Source organism: Carassius gibelio, chromosome A21 (genome assembly GCF_023724105.1).
Source record: "Carassius gibelio isolate Cgi1373 ecotype wild population from Czech Republic chromosome A21, carGib1.2-hapl.c, whole genome shotgun sequence".
Taxonomy (NCBI): domain Eukaryota; kingdom Metazoa; phylum Chordata; class Actinopteri; order Cypriniformes; family Cyprinidae; genus Carassius; species Carassius gibelio.
In genome coordinates, this window is record NC_068391.1 from 16528299 (window position 1) to 16542499 (window position 14201).

Here is a 14201-nt window from a genome sequence, read left to right on the forward strand (position 1 = left end):
TCTCTCTCTCTCTCTCTCTCTCTCTCTCTCTCTCTCTTCTCTCTCTCTCTCTCTCTCTCTCTCTCTCTCTATATATATATATATATATATATATCACTCACACACACACACACACACACACTCTCTCTCTCTTTCTTTTTCTATCACCCACACACCTTCTCTCATGCCCACTTGTATGTGCTTTTGACTTTAGCTAGATACAGTATTTTATTATACATCTTTGCATTATAATCACATTATAAGGTGCATTTTATTTACCATTAAGATGATTATTCAAGAGGAAACATTGAGGTTTTTCTCTCTTGGTTGCATTATGTATGTGTGTGTGTTTGTTTCAAGGTATACATTATTCTGGGGAAATATGTCTCCACAAATATGACAATATCCACATTCCTTATCCTTGTGGGCACATTTTTATTTTATTTTATTTTATTTTATTACTGGAAATGTTAACCTCTCACCCCCTCATTTTTTTTCTCCACTAGAGGTGTGTTATGTATGCTAAAAAAAACATCCAGATAATATGCCATTTAGGGAATGCTCACAGAATGTATCTTTTAGCAGAGGTTTTGTTCACTGATAAACTTTTGAGGGCCAGTTGTGGCCTAGTGGCTAGAGAGTAAAACTTGTAACCCACAGATCATGGGTTCGAGTCTCAGTACTGAAACTGTAGGTGGGGGAGTGAATGTACAGCACTTTCCTCCACCTTCAGTAACCATGACTGAGTGCCTTTTAGCAAGACACCGAACCTCCTGTTGCTTCCTGGGTGCTGGAGCAAATGGTTGCCCATTTTTCTCTGTATGTGTGTATTCACTACTCACTGATGTGTGTGCTCTTGGTTGTTTTTTTTTTTTGCCGTTTTATCCATTTATTTCGATAGGACAGTAAGTGAAGAGGAAGCAAAGTGTGTGAGAGATAGGGAGACAAGATTGGGAAAGGTCCACGAACTGGGACTCGAACTCGGGACGCCTGAAGCGCAACAGTGCTACATGTAAGTGCTCATCAGTACTGACATAATTTAACATTTTAAGACTAACAACACTGTTCTGTGTTCTCGTTTTTAAATATATTCACAGTTTAGTAATAGTCTAATTATAATTATTATTTAGGGGTGTTATGGTCATTAAGACAGAATTTCAATGTTGTTGAGCACAGTCCAAATGTAGTCCAATCTCTGCAATTTGTGATGTTTCCTTTTTTTATGAAGGGGCGTTGACTAGGCGGGTGAGAGCAGGAGATTTCAAAAGTCTAAAAATAAGGGCCACCCTAGCATGAATGTGTGTGTGTGTGTGTGTGTGCTGCTTCCTCTGAGAATGCTTGTGTGTGTGTCAGGATATGTTTTTTTTTTCTTGTGTAAATCATGTGTTCCATGATCTTTTTTTCCTCTGTTTCTCCAGTGTGTCTCCATTGTATTTATTTAGTTGTGTCTGTTTGTGTCTGGAATCCTTTGCATGCTTGCTTTTTTTTCACAGTCTGTTTTTCCCATTTCCTAGAGACACTGATTCATGTGAATAGGCGCAGACTCGTTTAACAAAATAATTTTTTAGCTGACCTAATCAATGCTCAGTTGGTGCTGCTTTTGCATAAATAGACAAATGTCATGCAAAATATGGTTTTTGTATTTTTTTTTTTTTTTTGTATTTCATTTTGTATTTCAGATGTAAATAACACACAGTTGTGTGTCTTACATGCCCTTTTGTCTCTGTGGATTTAAAACACATTTTTCAGACTCTCAATACTGTAATTTGTCTCCTAACAATGTCCAACCTACATACACAGTAGTCCTGTTTTTATTTGTTTTTGGTTTTTTTTAAATGTATTTTTATTTTTTGAACATTTTAATTTCCCACTCAATTTATTATTTGGTAGAAATTACACTTTTTACCTTGCAGGAATAAAATTGCCAATTCATTTGTTAGGGTTATTTTTAGCTAGTACTTTATGTATTAAATCCTATTGACACTTTTTGCATATTTTGACATAATTATAGCTTGATTGGAAATGAAAGTGAAGACATTTGCCAAGAATGGTAACTCATACTCGGAATTGGTGCTCTGCATTTAACCCATCCAAGTGCACACACAGAGCAGTGAGAAGTGAACACACACCAGGGGCAGTGGGCAGCTATACATAGATCCAGTGCCTGGGAAGCAACTAGGGGTTCTGTGTCTTGCTCAAGGGCACTTCAGCCTTGGGTATTAAGGGTGGAAGAGAGAGCTTTTAATTCACTCCCTCCCACCTACAACTCCTGCCAGCACCAAGACTCAAACCAGCGACCTTCTAGTAACTAGTCCAGTTCTCTAACCATAAGGGTGCCCATCTGGCAACATATAAATGCTGGAATCAATAAAAATATTATGTTTGGTGTAATTTTTGAACATGAATTGAACTGAATTGAATTTGAACTGATGTAGCAAACAAGATTTTAAGGAAGTGAAATTATAATGAATTGAAATTCAAATAAATGTATGGAATGCAATTGTATCACTAGAAAAGCAATATTTGGAATGTTCTGAAAGCATTTACAAGTCCTTGTAGATTTATAGGCCTTATGGACAGAGAGAATGATAGGTAGAATGATAGAATGGCAGAATGATAGATAGATAGATAGATAGATAGATAGATAGATAGATAGATAGATAGATAGATAGATAGATAGATAGATAGATAGATAGATAGATAGATAGATAGATAGATAGATAGATAGATAGATAGATAGATAGATAGGTGAACTGAGGACATCTTGAAACTGCTCAACAGAGACTTTAGCAAAAGCTTTGAGTAAGTTTTTCTGGATGTGCTATTAGGTCCTGTCCACTCTACACTCAACAGTGAGAGAGACTGATTCAGACAGAAGTGCTTCCGCCCCAGGTTCACATTTCCTCACTTCTTGCTGCACTTCAATAATTAATATTCATAATCGCATATCATGTCAGCAGAACACCCTCAGCTTCCTCTGCGGAATGACTGATCCCATCACCAACATCATTTTCCATTGTCACATCAGCATATATTAATAGTTTTATTCTACACTGTATACAGCTAGAGCTGGCCAGCCTCCTGTCAGACGATGTCAGTGGATGGTGACTTAATACAATTATGAATAAAAGTAGCAAAGGAACAAACTTTTTGCAATATTCTATATTTTTGGTCTTGTCATATTGCTGTAGATGAATTCTTCACTTTGGATTTGGTATAGTTTATGTGTGTGCCTTTTTATACTAACTATCAACAAGGAAACACTGTTCAATATTAATAAAATGAAACTATATTGTAATTTATCTATATTGCAATACAACTATATTGTAATTGCATTATTTATTAAAACTATATCACATGAAAGTTTCATCAAATTTTATGATTTTCAAATATTTTTAAATGCTCTTTATATATATATATATATATATATATATATATATATATATATATATTGAAAAAAAAAATAATATATATGTATATATATATATATATATATATATATATATATATATATATATATATATATATATATATATATATATATATATATATAATTATTATTATTATTATTATTATTTTTTTTGCTGCTGTTAGTGGAAATACTGTGTACGTGTGCTTTTTTACACACAAAAGATGTTTTGAAGAATGTTAATTTTTTTGAAAATTATCATGTGTTGGTTGTTCAAAATATGATGCTATATATATATATATATATATATATATATATATATATATATATATATATATACATATATAACAATTTTAAATTAGTCATAAAAATTTACATTTTATAGTATTATTGTCCGGTTTGACAGGTCTGACATTGTTTGTATTCACTGTACGGAAAAGAGAAGCTTGGACCATCTACCTCTTATAATCTAGTGTTCTATATTGAAGAAAGAGATTCAAACAGGTTTGGAACACTATGAGGGTCAGTACACAATAGAGTTGGGTTTGCAATAGTGAATAATCAATTTTAATCAGTTTAAATTTTGATGAACCAATATCGATTATTAAATTCCAAGATCTTTTAGCCTATGCTTTTTTTTTTCTTCATGTCATGTCATGTCTATGCTATCAGCTATCATTTCTAATTTAATGGCTAATAAGTCTGATCTCTGAAAGTCAATAAAAAAGCTTGTCACACTACATTATAATTTACCTCAGTGACCATAACACACTGAAACTACACTTAATTTGATGTGTTGACTAACACACTAAAGCACATGTAAAGTACACAAACGTATTATATTTTAAATGCACTAAATTGCAACGCCATTAATGTGTATTTGCTAATTTATTTAAATACATGTCATACAAGTTTCAACAGAATGTCATTAAAGTAAATTTTAGTTTACCATGTATGTACATTCAACATTACACTTTAATCATATTTCACATACATATAATTATGAATTACATAATAATTATGAAATTATATAAGATGTACTTATGTCCTATTTTAAGTGGGAAACAAGAGAACACTCTTAAGCTTAATTAACAGCATTTAGTATAAATATAAACTATAATGCATTTTCATTTAATTGTAACATTAAATTTTAAGTGTCTGAAAACATTACATTCACTTCACACTTAAGTACATTCTTTTATTTCTATAATAAGTGCTCTTTTTAAAAGTATGCTTAAGTGTACTGTTATAGAAAAGGACTATTATAGAACCAATGGACAGATTTTTCTGTTAAATTTACAGCCAGCTGAGGTTTTTTTTCTCCCCTAAGGAAAATTGACGCCGTACTGTATTGGACATATATTCAAATTAATCGAACTGAATTGGGAACTCTGACTCAATCTAATCACGTAATTTGTGTCCATAGCATTATCTAGTAAAGAAAGTCAGAATTTGATGTTTGCATGAATAGTTTCTTTAAAGTCTCAGTGTATCTACTTTGAATGACCTGTTGACCCCCTTGCTCCTATAACTATGGCTCCTGTCAAGGGTCAGTGAAGTCCTCTTCGCCCTCGCCCCTCACATACACAAACTCACCTGACATGGAGACCTCTTTCGGACCTTACCTCCATCGTCAGCCATTAGCTGCCACTTTCTCTCAGCCACTTCACATTTCTTACTCTGTGCTGTTCAGTTTCTTGCTTGTCCGTCAAGTCATGGTTTTGATGGGGGGGGGGGGGGTGTAGACATTTCCTATCCTTCTTTTTCCTTCCTTTCTATCTCCGGTCATAAGCCTCCTGACCTCTCCAGGGGAAAGGTGAGCAACTGCTTTCATTTGTGCCATCTTTCCACATGCTCTCAGCCTCTTTTCAGTCTATATACCTAGGTTTTGTAGCCTACACTAAATAAATAAAGGTACAAAGGTACAGGTCTGCTGTCACTGGGGCGGTACATTTTCAAAAGGTACATATTTGTACCTAAATTGTCCATTGTGGTACCTTAAAGATGCATATTGGTATTGAAAGTGTATATATTAGAACCTAATAGGAACAAAAGTGTACTGCCCCAGTGACAGCTGTTGTACATTTATTTCTGAGAGTGTATCTCCAAACTAGCATACCCCTAAATGTTGACAGTTTGAGCCATTGTCTCGGACCCCAAACAGAGTATTTATTAGGACATACTAGACTCTCAAAGTGTTTTCTTTTTCATACTCATTCATTAAGTTTTGTCTTTCATTATATCTTCCCATTTCTTCCTCTGCTTTCCCTTTATCTGTTTATGAGACAACGAACAGACACAGGTCTGCACTGTCTTAAAGATGTTCTTAAAAGGGCATTCTGGAAACTCTCGTTCTTCCTCCCTCGATCATCTTTCTCAATCATACTTAATGCTGTCTTTCCCCTCACTCCATCCATCTCTGTCATCCTCTTTCTCTCTTTCTCTCTTTCTCCTTCACTGAGCCTTTGCTGATGCACTCCTGGCCATTAATAAAAATTTTATACATAGTCAGGAAGTGCATTTGCAGCGGGAGTGGCTGGAGGCTCTCAGGACGGCAGGAAATGAGCCTCTGGCTGGCGGCCAGCTCGACTATTCCAGGGGGCCAGTGGCTTGGCCAATCAGTGAGCTCTATTAACTTAATGGAATATGGATACTTCACCCCCAAACTATTAGTGACAATTACATGGTGCGAAGGGGGGACAGGGAATGCATGTTTGTGTGTTGTGAGAGGAGTTTTGGGGTGTGTTTTGATGGCTTGTTGATGTGTGTGTGTGTGTGTGTGTGTTCACATCTTTGCCCATATCTGTGCAATGGGGTGATGATTTGTAAGTATCTCCATGTGTGTACGGGACCAGGCTGCCAGAGGGGCAGTGGGGAAAATAGGGGGCATTAATTGTGATCAGATACAGACTGTGGTGTTTATGTAGCTCAGTGGTACAGAGCAGGAGGATGAGATTGTTTTTGAAGTAAAAGCTCCACTTGAGTGTGTGGGGTTAAGGCTGCTTTGAAAATGATACTTTAAGGATTCTGCAAGAATGGCTCAGTCTGCTTTCTGGGGTTTATTTTAAAGGGACATTTCATGGACACAATTTACCATGCAACTTTAATGAATAAAGGGTTCAAAATGATGCAGAAGTACTATAAAAGTAACACAGAAGTGATTCATATGACTGTTTTTAGTGCAAAATCTTTACCATTTACTGCACTTTTATTCTTCTAGTTATAGCAGCTTATAACAAACTAGTCTCGCACAAGAAATATGTTCAGCATTACAAAATAAGGTGGATAGTGTCACATACATGTTTATGATATTTTGATTGTGCCATTTACAATGTTGGGGTTAACACAAGTAACGTAAGTTACATAATCAGATTACTTTTTCAAGTAACTAGTAAAGAAATGCATTACTTAAAAATTTACAAGAAATTTACAAGAAAGTTATCTTTTTCAGATAAGTAACATACTGTAAGTTACTTTGTTCCCTTTCAAGGGAACATCGAACTGTGTCCTCTAGGGGGTGCTATGGGGAACACCTAATTGTGTCTGAAGCATACATTGAAAAAACAACAACTTCTTGGTCGGCGTCAGCTTCTGACGTCACTACCGGCGTGACTATAAACAGGCACCGGGAGAACACATCATTCTCTTCTCCGTCTTCACTTACTTATCTGTTCGAAACATGCATCAAAAAGAACTGGTAAGAACGATCTTTCTCTGTCTATCATGGCGACTACTAGCAAGCGTTTAGACAATGTGTGCATCCATGTCGCCGTTATTTGACACCCGATGACACACATGATCTCTGCGTTATTTGTTTGGGTGAAGAGCACGCCTGCGATGTCTTTGATGAGGCAATCTGCATGCATTGTGAGTGTTTTTTCAATGAAAAAGCTCCGTTCTCGTTCATCTCTCTTTCAGAGGAAAAAAAGGAAAAAAGATAGCCATCTGCTTTCCCCAGGTTCAGGACCTGCCGCTGCTGAGGCATGGTGGAGAATGAGCTTGTAAGAATTACAGGTGGATCTGTCTGAATGGTTTAAAGAGGGACTTTCCCTTTCGTGCTTGTAATGGCGGCGGATGAGATAGAGCCTCAGGAGGATGATGTTATATCTTTAACACTTTCTGATACTGAGGTTAGTGCTCTGCTGGGTTTTTACCCATGAAAAGCTGGAGATATTTGAGGATGGTGAAGAAGCTGAGGCTGAGCCTTCTCAATTCTCCTGCCCTGTGTATGTAGAGCTGTTGGAGGTTATGGATCACGCCACGGCAAAGCTGGACTTGCCATGAAGATGCACTAAACAAGGTGACGCTGTGAGGCCACAAAAAAAAAAAAAAAAAATATCTATCTGACCATAGCCCTCAAGCTCAGGTGAGTCTTCCATTGCTTTATGATCTCCATTCAGAGACGAAAAGAAATGAAAGCGGACGTTTTCTTCCCGCATCCATCGGTTTCGGCATAAGAGTTGTGCCGACATCAAGGCGATGCGCGAAAGATGATGCCCCCTGTAGAAAGAGCTTTCTATCTGTGCGGGAGACATCCTCTCTTAATCTCCCTCCTTGCCATCTAAGCCCCTTCAAGAAATACATCTGGCTTAAATGGCAAAGCATATGCAGCAGCAGGTCAGGTTTGGGCTTTATTACACACAATGGTGGTGCTTCAAGCATATCAGGCTGATCTGCTAGGCAAGGCAAGGCAAGGCAAGTTTATTTATATAGCACATTTCGTACACAATGGTAATTCAAAGTGCTTTACATAAAAGAAAGTAAAATAATCATGAAGAAAAATAATAACAAAAATAAAACAAGTAATTTTAAAACTTTTAAAATGATTAAAACATTTAAAAACAGTTAGAAAATGATTTTACATAAATAATAAAACATAAAACAGTGAAAATATAGTGCAATCAGTTCGGACATTGCACAGTGCTCATTCAACAAATGCACAGCTAAAAAGATGTGTTTTGAATCTAGATTTAAATGTGACTAGTGTTTTAGCACATCTGATCTCTTCTGGAAGCTGATTCCAACTGCGGGCAGTATAGTAACTAAAGGCAGACTCCCCTTGTTTTGTGTGAACCCTTGGTATTTCTAACTTACTTGATCCTAATGATCTGAGTGCTCTGTTAGGTTTATATTCAGTGAACATATCTGCAATATATTTCGGTCTTAGGTCATTTAGTGACTTATATACGAGTAAAAGTACTTTAAAATCAATCCTAAATGTAACTGGAAGCCAGTGTAAGGACCTGAGGACTGGTGTGATATGCTCAGATTTTCTGGTTCTAGTCAGAATCCTGGATGAGCTGCAGCTGTCTAATGGTCTTTTTGGGAAGGCCAGTGAGGAGCCCATTACAATAGTCCAACCTGCTGGTGATAAAGGCATGAACAAGTTTCTCCAAGTCTTGACTGGAAACAAAACATCTAATTCTTGCGATGTTTTTTAAATGATAGTATGCTGATTTAGTTACTGCTTTGACATGACTACTGAAACTAAGGTCTGTCTCCAGAATCACACCAAGATTCCTGACTTGATTTTTAGTTGTTTGACCCCTAGAGTCAAGGTATGCATTCACCTTGAACACTTCATCTTTGTTTCCAAATGCAATGACTTCAGTTTTTTCCTTGTTTAACTGAAGAAAGTTCTGGCACATCCAATTATTAATTTCTTCAATGCATTGGCAGAGGGAGTCAATGGGGCTGTAGTCATTTGGAGATAAAGCTAGGTAAATCTGGGTATCATCAGCATAGCTGTGATAGGCAATCTGGTTCTTTCTCATTATTTGACTTAGTGGAAGCATATACAGGCTAAACAAGAGCGGTGCAAGAATTGATCCTTGTGGGACTCCGCATGTCATGGACGTCCACTTAGACTTATGCTCTCCTAGACTCACATAATAGCCTCTCCCTTCTAAGTATGATCTGAACCATTTGAGTACCATCCCAGAAAGCCTGACCCAGTTTTCCAGTCTCTCTAGTAGTATGTTATGATCGACAGTGTCAAACGCAGCACTGAAATCTAGCAATACCAGAACCGATATTTTGACAGAGTCACAATTTAAGCGAATATCATTTATTATCTTAATGAGTGCTGTCTTTGTGCTGTGATGTGGTCGGAAACCAGATTGAAAATTGTCGAGGTATCCATTTGAGTTTAAGTATTTGTTCAGCTGATTAAAAACTACCTTTTCTATAATTTTGCCTATACAAGGAAGATTAGATATTGGTCTAAAATTGCTCAAAATTGTGTTATCAAGATTGGTCTTTTTCAGGAGGGGCTTTACAACTGCAGTTTTTAGGGAGTTTGGAAATGTCCCAGAAAGAAGTGAGGCATACACCACTTCTAAGAGATCTGCTTTTAAGCAGTCAAGCACACTTTTGAAAAAAGATGTGGGAAGTGTGTCAAGACAACAGGTTGATGATTTTAGTTGCTGCACTATGTCTTCCAGAATTTTGCTATCAATTTTTTCAAAATTAGACATAGTATCTTTTTGATATTTTGGCCGAATCTGTCTGACCTCTGCATTACTTGAGGATGTGCTAATCGCCTTCCTGATATTTATGATCTTCTCAGAAAAGAAAGAAGCAAACTCATTGCATTTGCTGTCTGATAGCATATCAGTGGGAATCTGACTTGGGGGGTTTATCAGTCTCTCAACAGTGGCAAAAAGAGTACGAGTGTTATTTAAGTTACTGTTTATAAGGTTTGAGAAGAAGTTCTGTCTAGCTGTGGCTAGTTTCACATTAAAAGCATGAAGGATGTCTTTATAGATGCTATAGTGAATTTCAAGTTTCGTCTTCCTCCACATCCGCTTGGCTTTTCTGCATTGTCTTTTCATAGTCTGAACTGCTGTTGATCTTCTCCAAACTGATTTCTTTCTGTTTGTTTTCTTACTGACTATTATTGGTGCAATATCATCAATAACATTCTTAACTTTTGAGTTGAAGGAATCAAGGAGAATATCAACAGAGTCTGCAGAAATGCTTGGTGTTAAAGATATAGCCTCCATAAATTGTACACTTGTGTTCTCATTTATGCATCTCCTTCTGACAGAGACAGATCTAGATTCAGTGGTAGCAGAGATCAATATATCAAAGAAAATACACAAGTGATCAGATGCTACGTCCTTAATAACAATGGATGAAATGTTTAGACCCCTACTGATGATTAGATCCAGAGTGTGTCCACCTTTGTGTGTGGGTCCATGCACATGCTGAATCAGGTCAAAGGTGTTTAGAACCGTTATCATTTCTTTTGTAGTTTTGTTTTCTGCATTATCTATGTGAATATTAAAATCCCCTGCAATTGCAAAACAGTCAAACTATGAGGAAATTATTGATAACATTTCTGTGACCTCTTCAACAAAGGCTGGAGAGTATTTTGGAGGCCTGTAAATAATAATAAACAGAATGCGTGGAGCACCTTTCAGCACAATCCCTAGATATTCGAAAGACAAGTACTGACCAAATGACACTTGCTTGCATTGATAGACATCTTTAAATAGAGCAGCTACACCCCCACCTCTCCTAACAGTCCTGCAAACACTCATGTAAGTGAAGTTAGGAGGGGCTGCTTCATTTAGGATTGTTGCACTGCAGCTGTCTTCTAGCCATGTTTCATTTAGAAACATAAAATCCAGATTGTTTGTGGTTATAAAGTCATTGATTAGAAATGATTTATTTTTTTTAGTGAGCGAATGTTTAAAAGTGCTAGCTTGATGGCAGTGCTATGTGTCTTTACATCAATCTTAGTTTGATGCACAATAGGCCGCAGATTAGATGAGTTTGCCCTTCGGCTTGAGAAGGCCTTAGACTTTCTATCACTTGATAAAACTGAAATAGAGAAAGTTACAGGCACACTGGGTTCCCGCTTGCTCAGTAGGCATTTGTCAATGTTGCTGCTATTATAGCGGGGACCCGACACATATCACTGAGAGCTGCTATCAGTTGTTTTTGGTTCACCTTCAGCAGATAGAGGGTTTGGGCCCTGGCGTTGTGGCAGCGGTCGGAGAGCTCTCATAGGAACAGGGCCCACAGGCTTTGGTGGTTGGGGGTCCCGCTGTTTTTTAGTTGATATCTGCGGGCTAGCAGCGAATGAGTGGGAGAGTTTAGTCCCAACATACACCAATTCCTCCATTTTCTGTGAGAAGCACAGAAGTGGAGATGCTGGAGAGAGGGATAATGTGTCTGGTGAGATGGGCTGTGTCTCTGGTGTTTCCGGTGGCTGTGATGTGTTGTCCTGGCTTCTCTGGCTGTTTTCCAGAAAGTCGTCCTTGGGTGGTGAATCTTGTAGCTGTTTTGATACATCACAGTCAGTCTGTGAGGAGCTCTGTGGGCAGGGCTCAGCAGGGATAGTGTCTATCAGCAGTGATTGTTTTGGCTGCATGTTGTTATCAGTGTCCTTGTGGGATATGTCAACCACATGATGACTCGGACCCGGTGTGTGTGTGTGCTGAATGGATTGACACACTCTGCTGAAGGATGAAGAATATTGTCCTTAAACACTCTTGCAGTTTGTTTGGGTGGAGGCCATCCGGTTTAAACAATTGTCTATGGCCCCAGAAAAGATTGAAGTTGTCGATTAAATTTACTCCTTTTATATTACAAGATCTTTGTAGCCATGTGTTCAGCCCAAGCAACCGTGAAAACATATTTGTTCCCCTTGCTGGGAGTGGTCCACTGATGAACGACTGAACTTTGAGTCTTTGAAGTGTTTCAAAGAGTTCAATGAAGTCCTTCTTAAGGAGTTCTGACTGCTCTTTCCGAATATCATTCTTCCCCACATGGATGATGATTCGATTTGCAGTTTTGTGCTTCATCAGAATGTTCTGAAGTTCCTTGTTCACATCAGAGACCGTTGCTTGAGGAAGGCAGCATGTTGTTGTAGTCCTGCTACGGATGTTTCTGATAACAGAGTCACTATCAGAGTCCTTGGCTCGGCTGCGCTCTGAGCTGAAAGCCGCTGTCTGCTCGTCCTTGAGCGCCTGTTAGTAGCGGTGTTTGCTGCTGGCTGATCAGATCCATATTTAAATACATTTGGGGATTCCTCACCCACATTTATTAATGCTTGAAATCTGTTCTCCAGATGTATAGGGGGTGGTAGAATACCAGTATTTACAAGCCTTGTCATAGTCGAATCTGGGGTAGAGGAAGCCAACGATTAGTGTGGTGATCAGTTTCGGCTTGTTCCTCTACACTTGGTATAAACTGTTGAGATTCAGAAGATTTGTGGGACTCACCGGCTGTATGCTGAGAGGGTCCATGACGACGGTCTGCTGGGTGTTCCATCTGTTTTGGAAGTCCAGAAAGTAACTTTGTTTCAAGAATCACAATCCTTTGTAGAAGTTTGCAGCAGTTCATGCAACAAGTAGATCCAACAGGAGGCATTTTCTCTCTCTTCTGTTTGGTAGGCAGTTGTTTTCCCGTCTCCAGAATGTAAGCTGTTCGCAGTGGGAGACGAAGTCTTCTTTTTTTAGTATTATTCCAGTCCCAGTGTTTTTAGTTTTAGCGTTTGTGCCAAAAATCTGTTGTTTGAGAACTGTGCTGATCTGCTGAAGTAAAAATCTTAGAAAAATCTGAGAAAAGTACAGAAATAAGAAGCAAAGCGCAGAGCAGTAAGCTAGAACGTCCGAACGGTAGCAAAGCCGGAAGCACTGCTAAGAGACCTGGATAGAGGCGAGGGCCTTTCTCCTGATCAGGTAGCCGAGCTGCGCCGCACCACAGATCTCTCTCCATGCTACCAAGCAGGCCACCTCCATAATGGGCAGGACTATGGCGGTCATGGTGGTAGCAGAGAGACATCTGTGGATGAACCTTGCAGACATCAGGAGGAAAGAAAAGGCTTTCCGTTGAGATGGTGATCAAGAAGTTCAGGGAGACGAAGGCATGCTCCGCTGCTTTCAGATCCTTCGTTCCACGAAGGTCCAGGTCTGAGCCCGAACAACATAGGGGTCCTGGCCTGTCTCAATCTGAGGATCAAAGATGGTCAAAGAAGGCTAATATCGTGACTCACGTTTCTCCCCCGCCTGCGGGCAGGGGTAAGAGGAATCATGGGTCACGAGGAGGTAAGCAGAACCTAAGTAATGTGATCAAAACAAGTCAGCGTTCTCGTCTGAATCAGAGTGATACCGAGGTATCTACTCGTTCCTTTTAGGGATTTTTAACTTGTGCTTTTATCCTCCCCTTCCTAATTCCCCTGTAACCACCAGCTCTCCACCTGACCGAGGTTAGGTGGAAACCTCTCTCATAACAGTCTCCTATGCTGGACCTATAATGTTTTTGGCTGGTTCTATGTTCATAGCAACCCCCTTACTGGTGGTCCGGACTAAAAGGAGGTGCCCCTTGAGCAGGGCTCCAGTGCAGGAGGGTGGGTGAGTATGTAACCCTTTCTGTATACACTTATGTGTATTAAATTGCTGGTGGTTATGTGTCTACTAATAAACTCTGTGAGTTTCACCTTCCCCTTTTTCACTTTCAGCTCTACCCCGGGCTGAGGCCCTAACAATTAAGTTGGTATGTAGCTTAGGCCTTTAGCCGTAAGGGGTATTGTCACAGACAGCCGTCTAAACATTCCAGGGGCAACTCCCATGGAAATGGTAGGGTTGGTACTTAGTGTTCGCCATGATTCTTGCCTGCACTCCCCTCAGCATGGCAGTATGGGTATACTTGTTCCCCATAGCTCCCCCTAGAGGATGCATTTCGAAGTTCCCTTGAAAGGGAACGTCTCAGGTTACAAATGTAACCATGGTTCCCTGAGTAGGGATAGAGATACTGCGTCCTTTAGCTCCCTGCCATTCTTTGGACACAAGTTGTTGTTTTT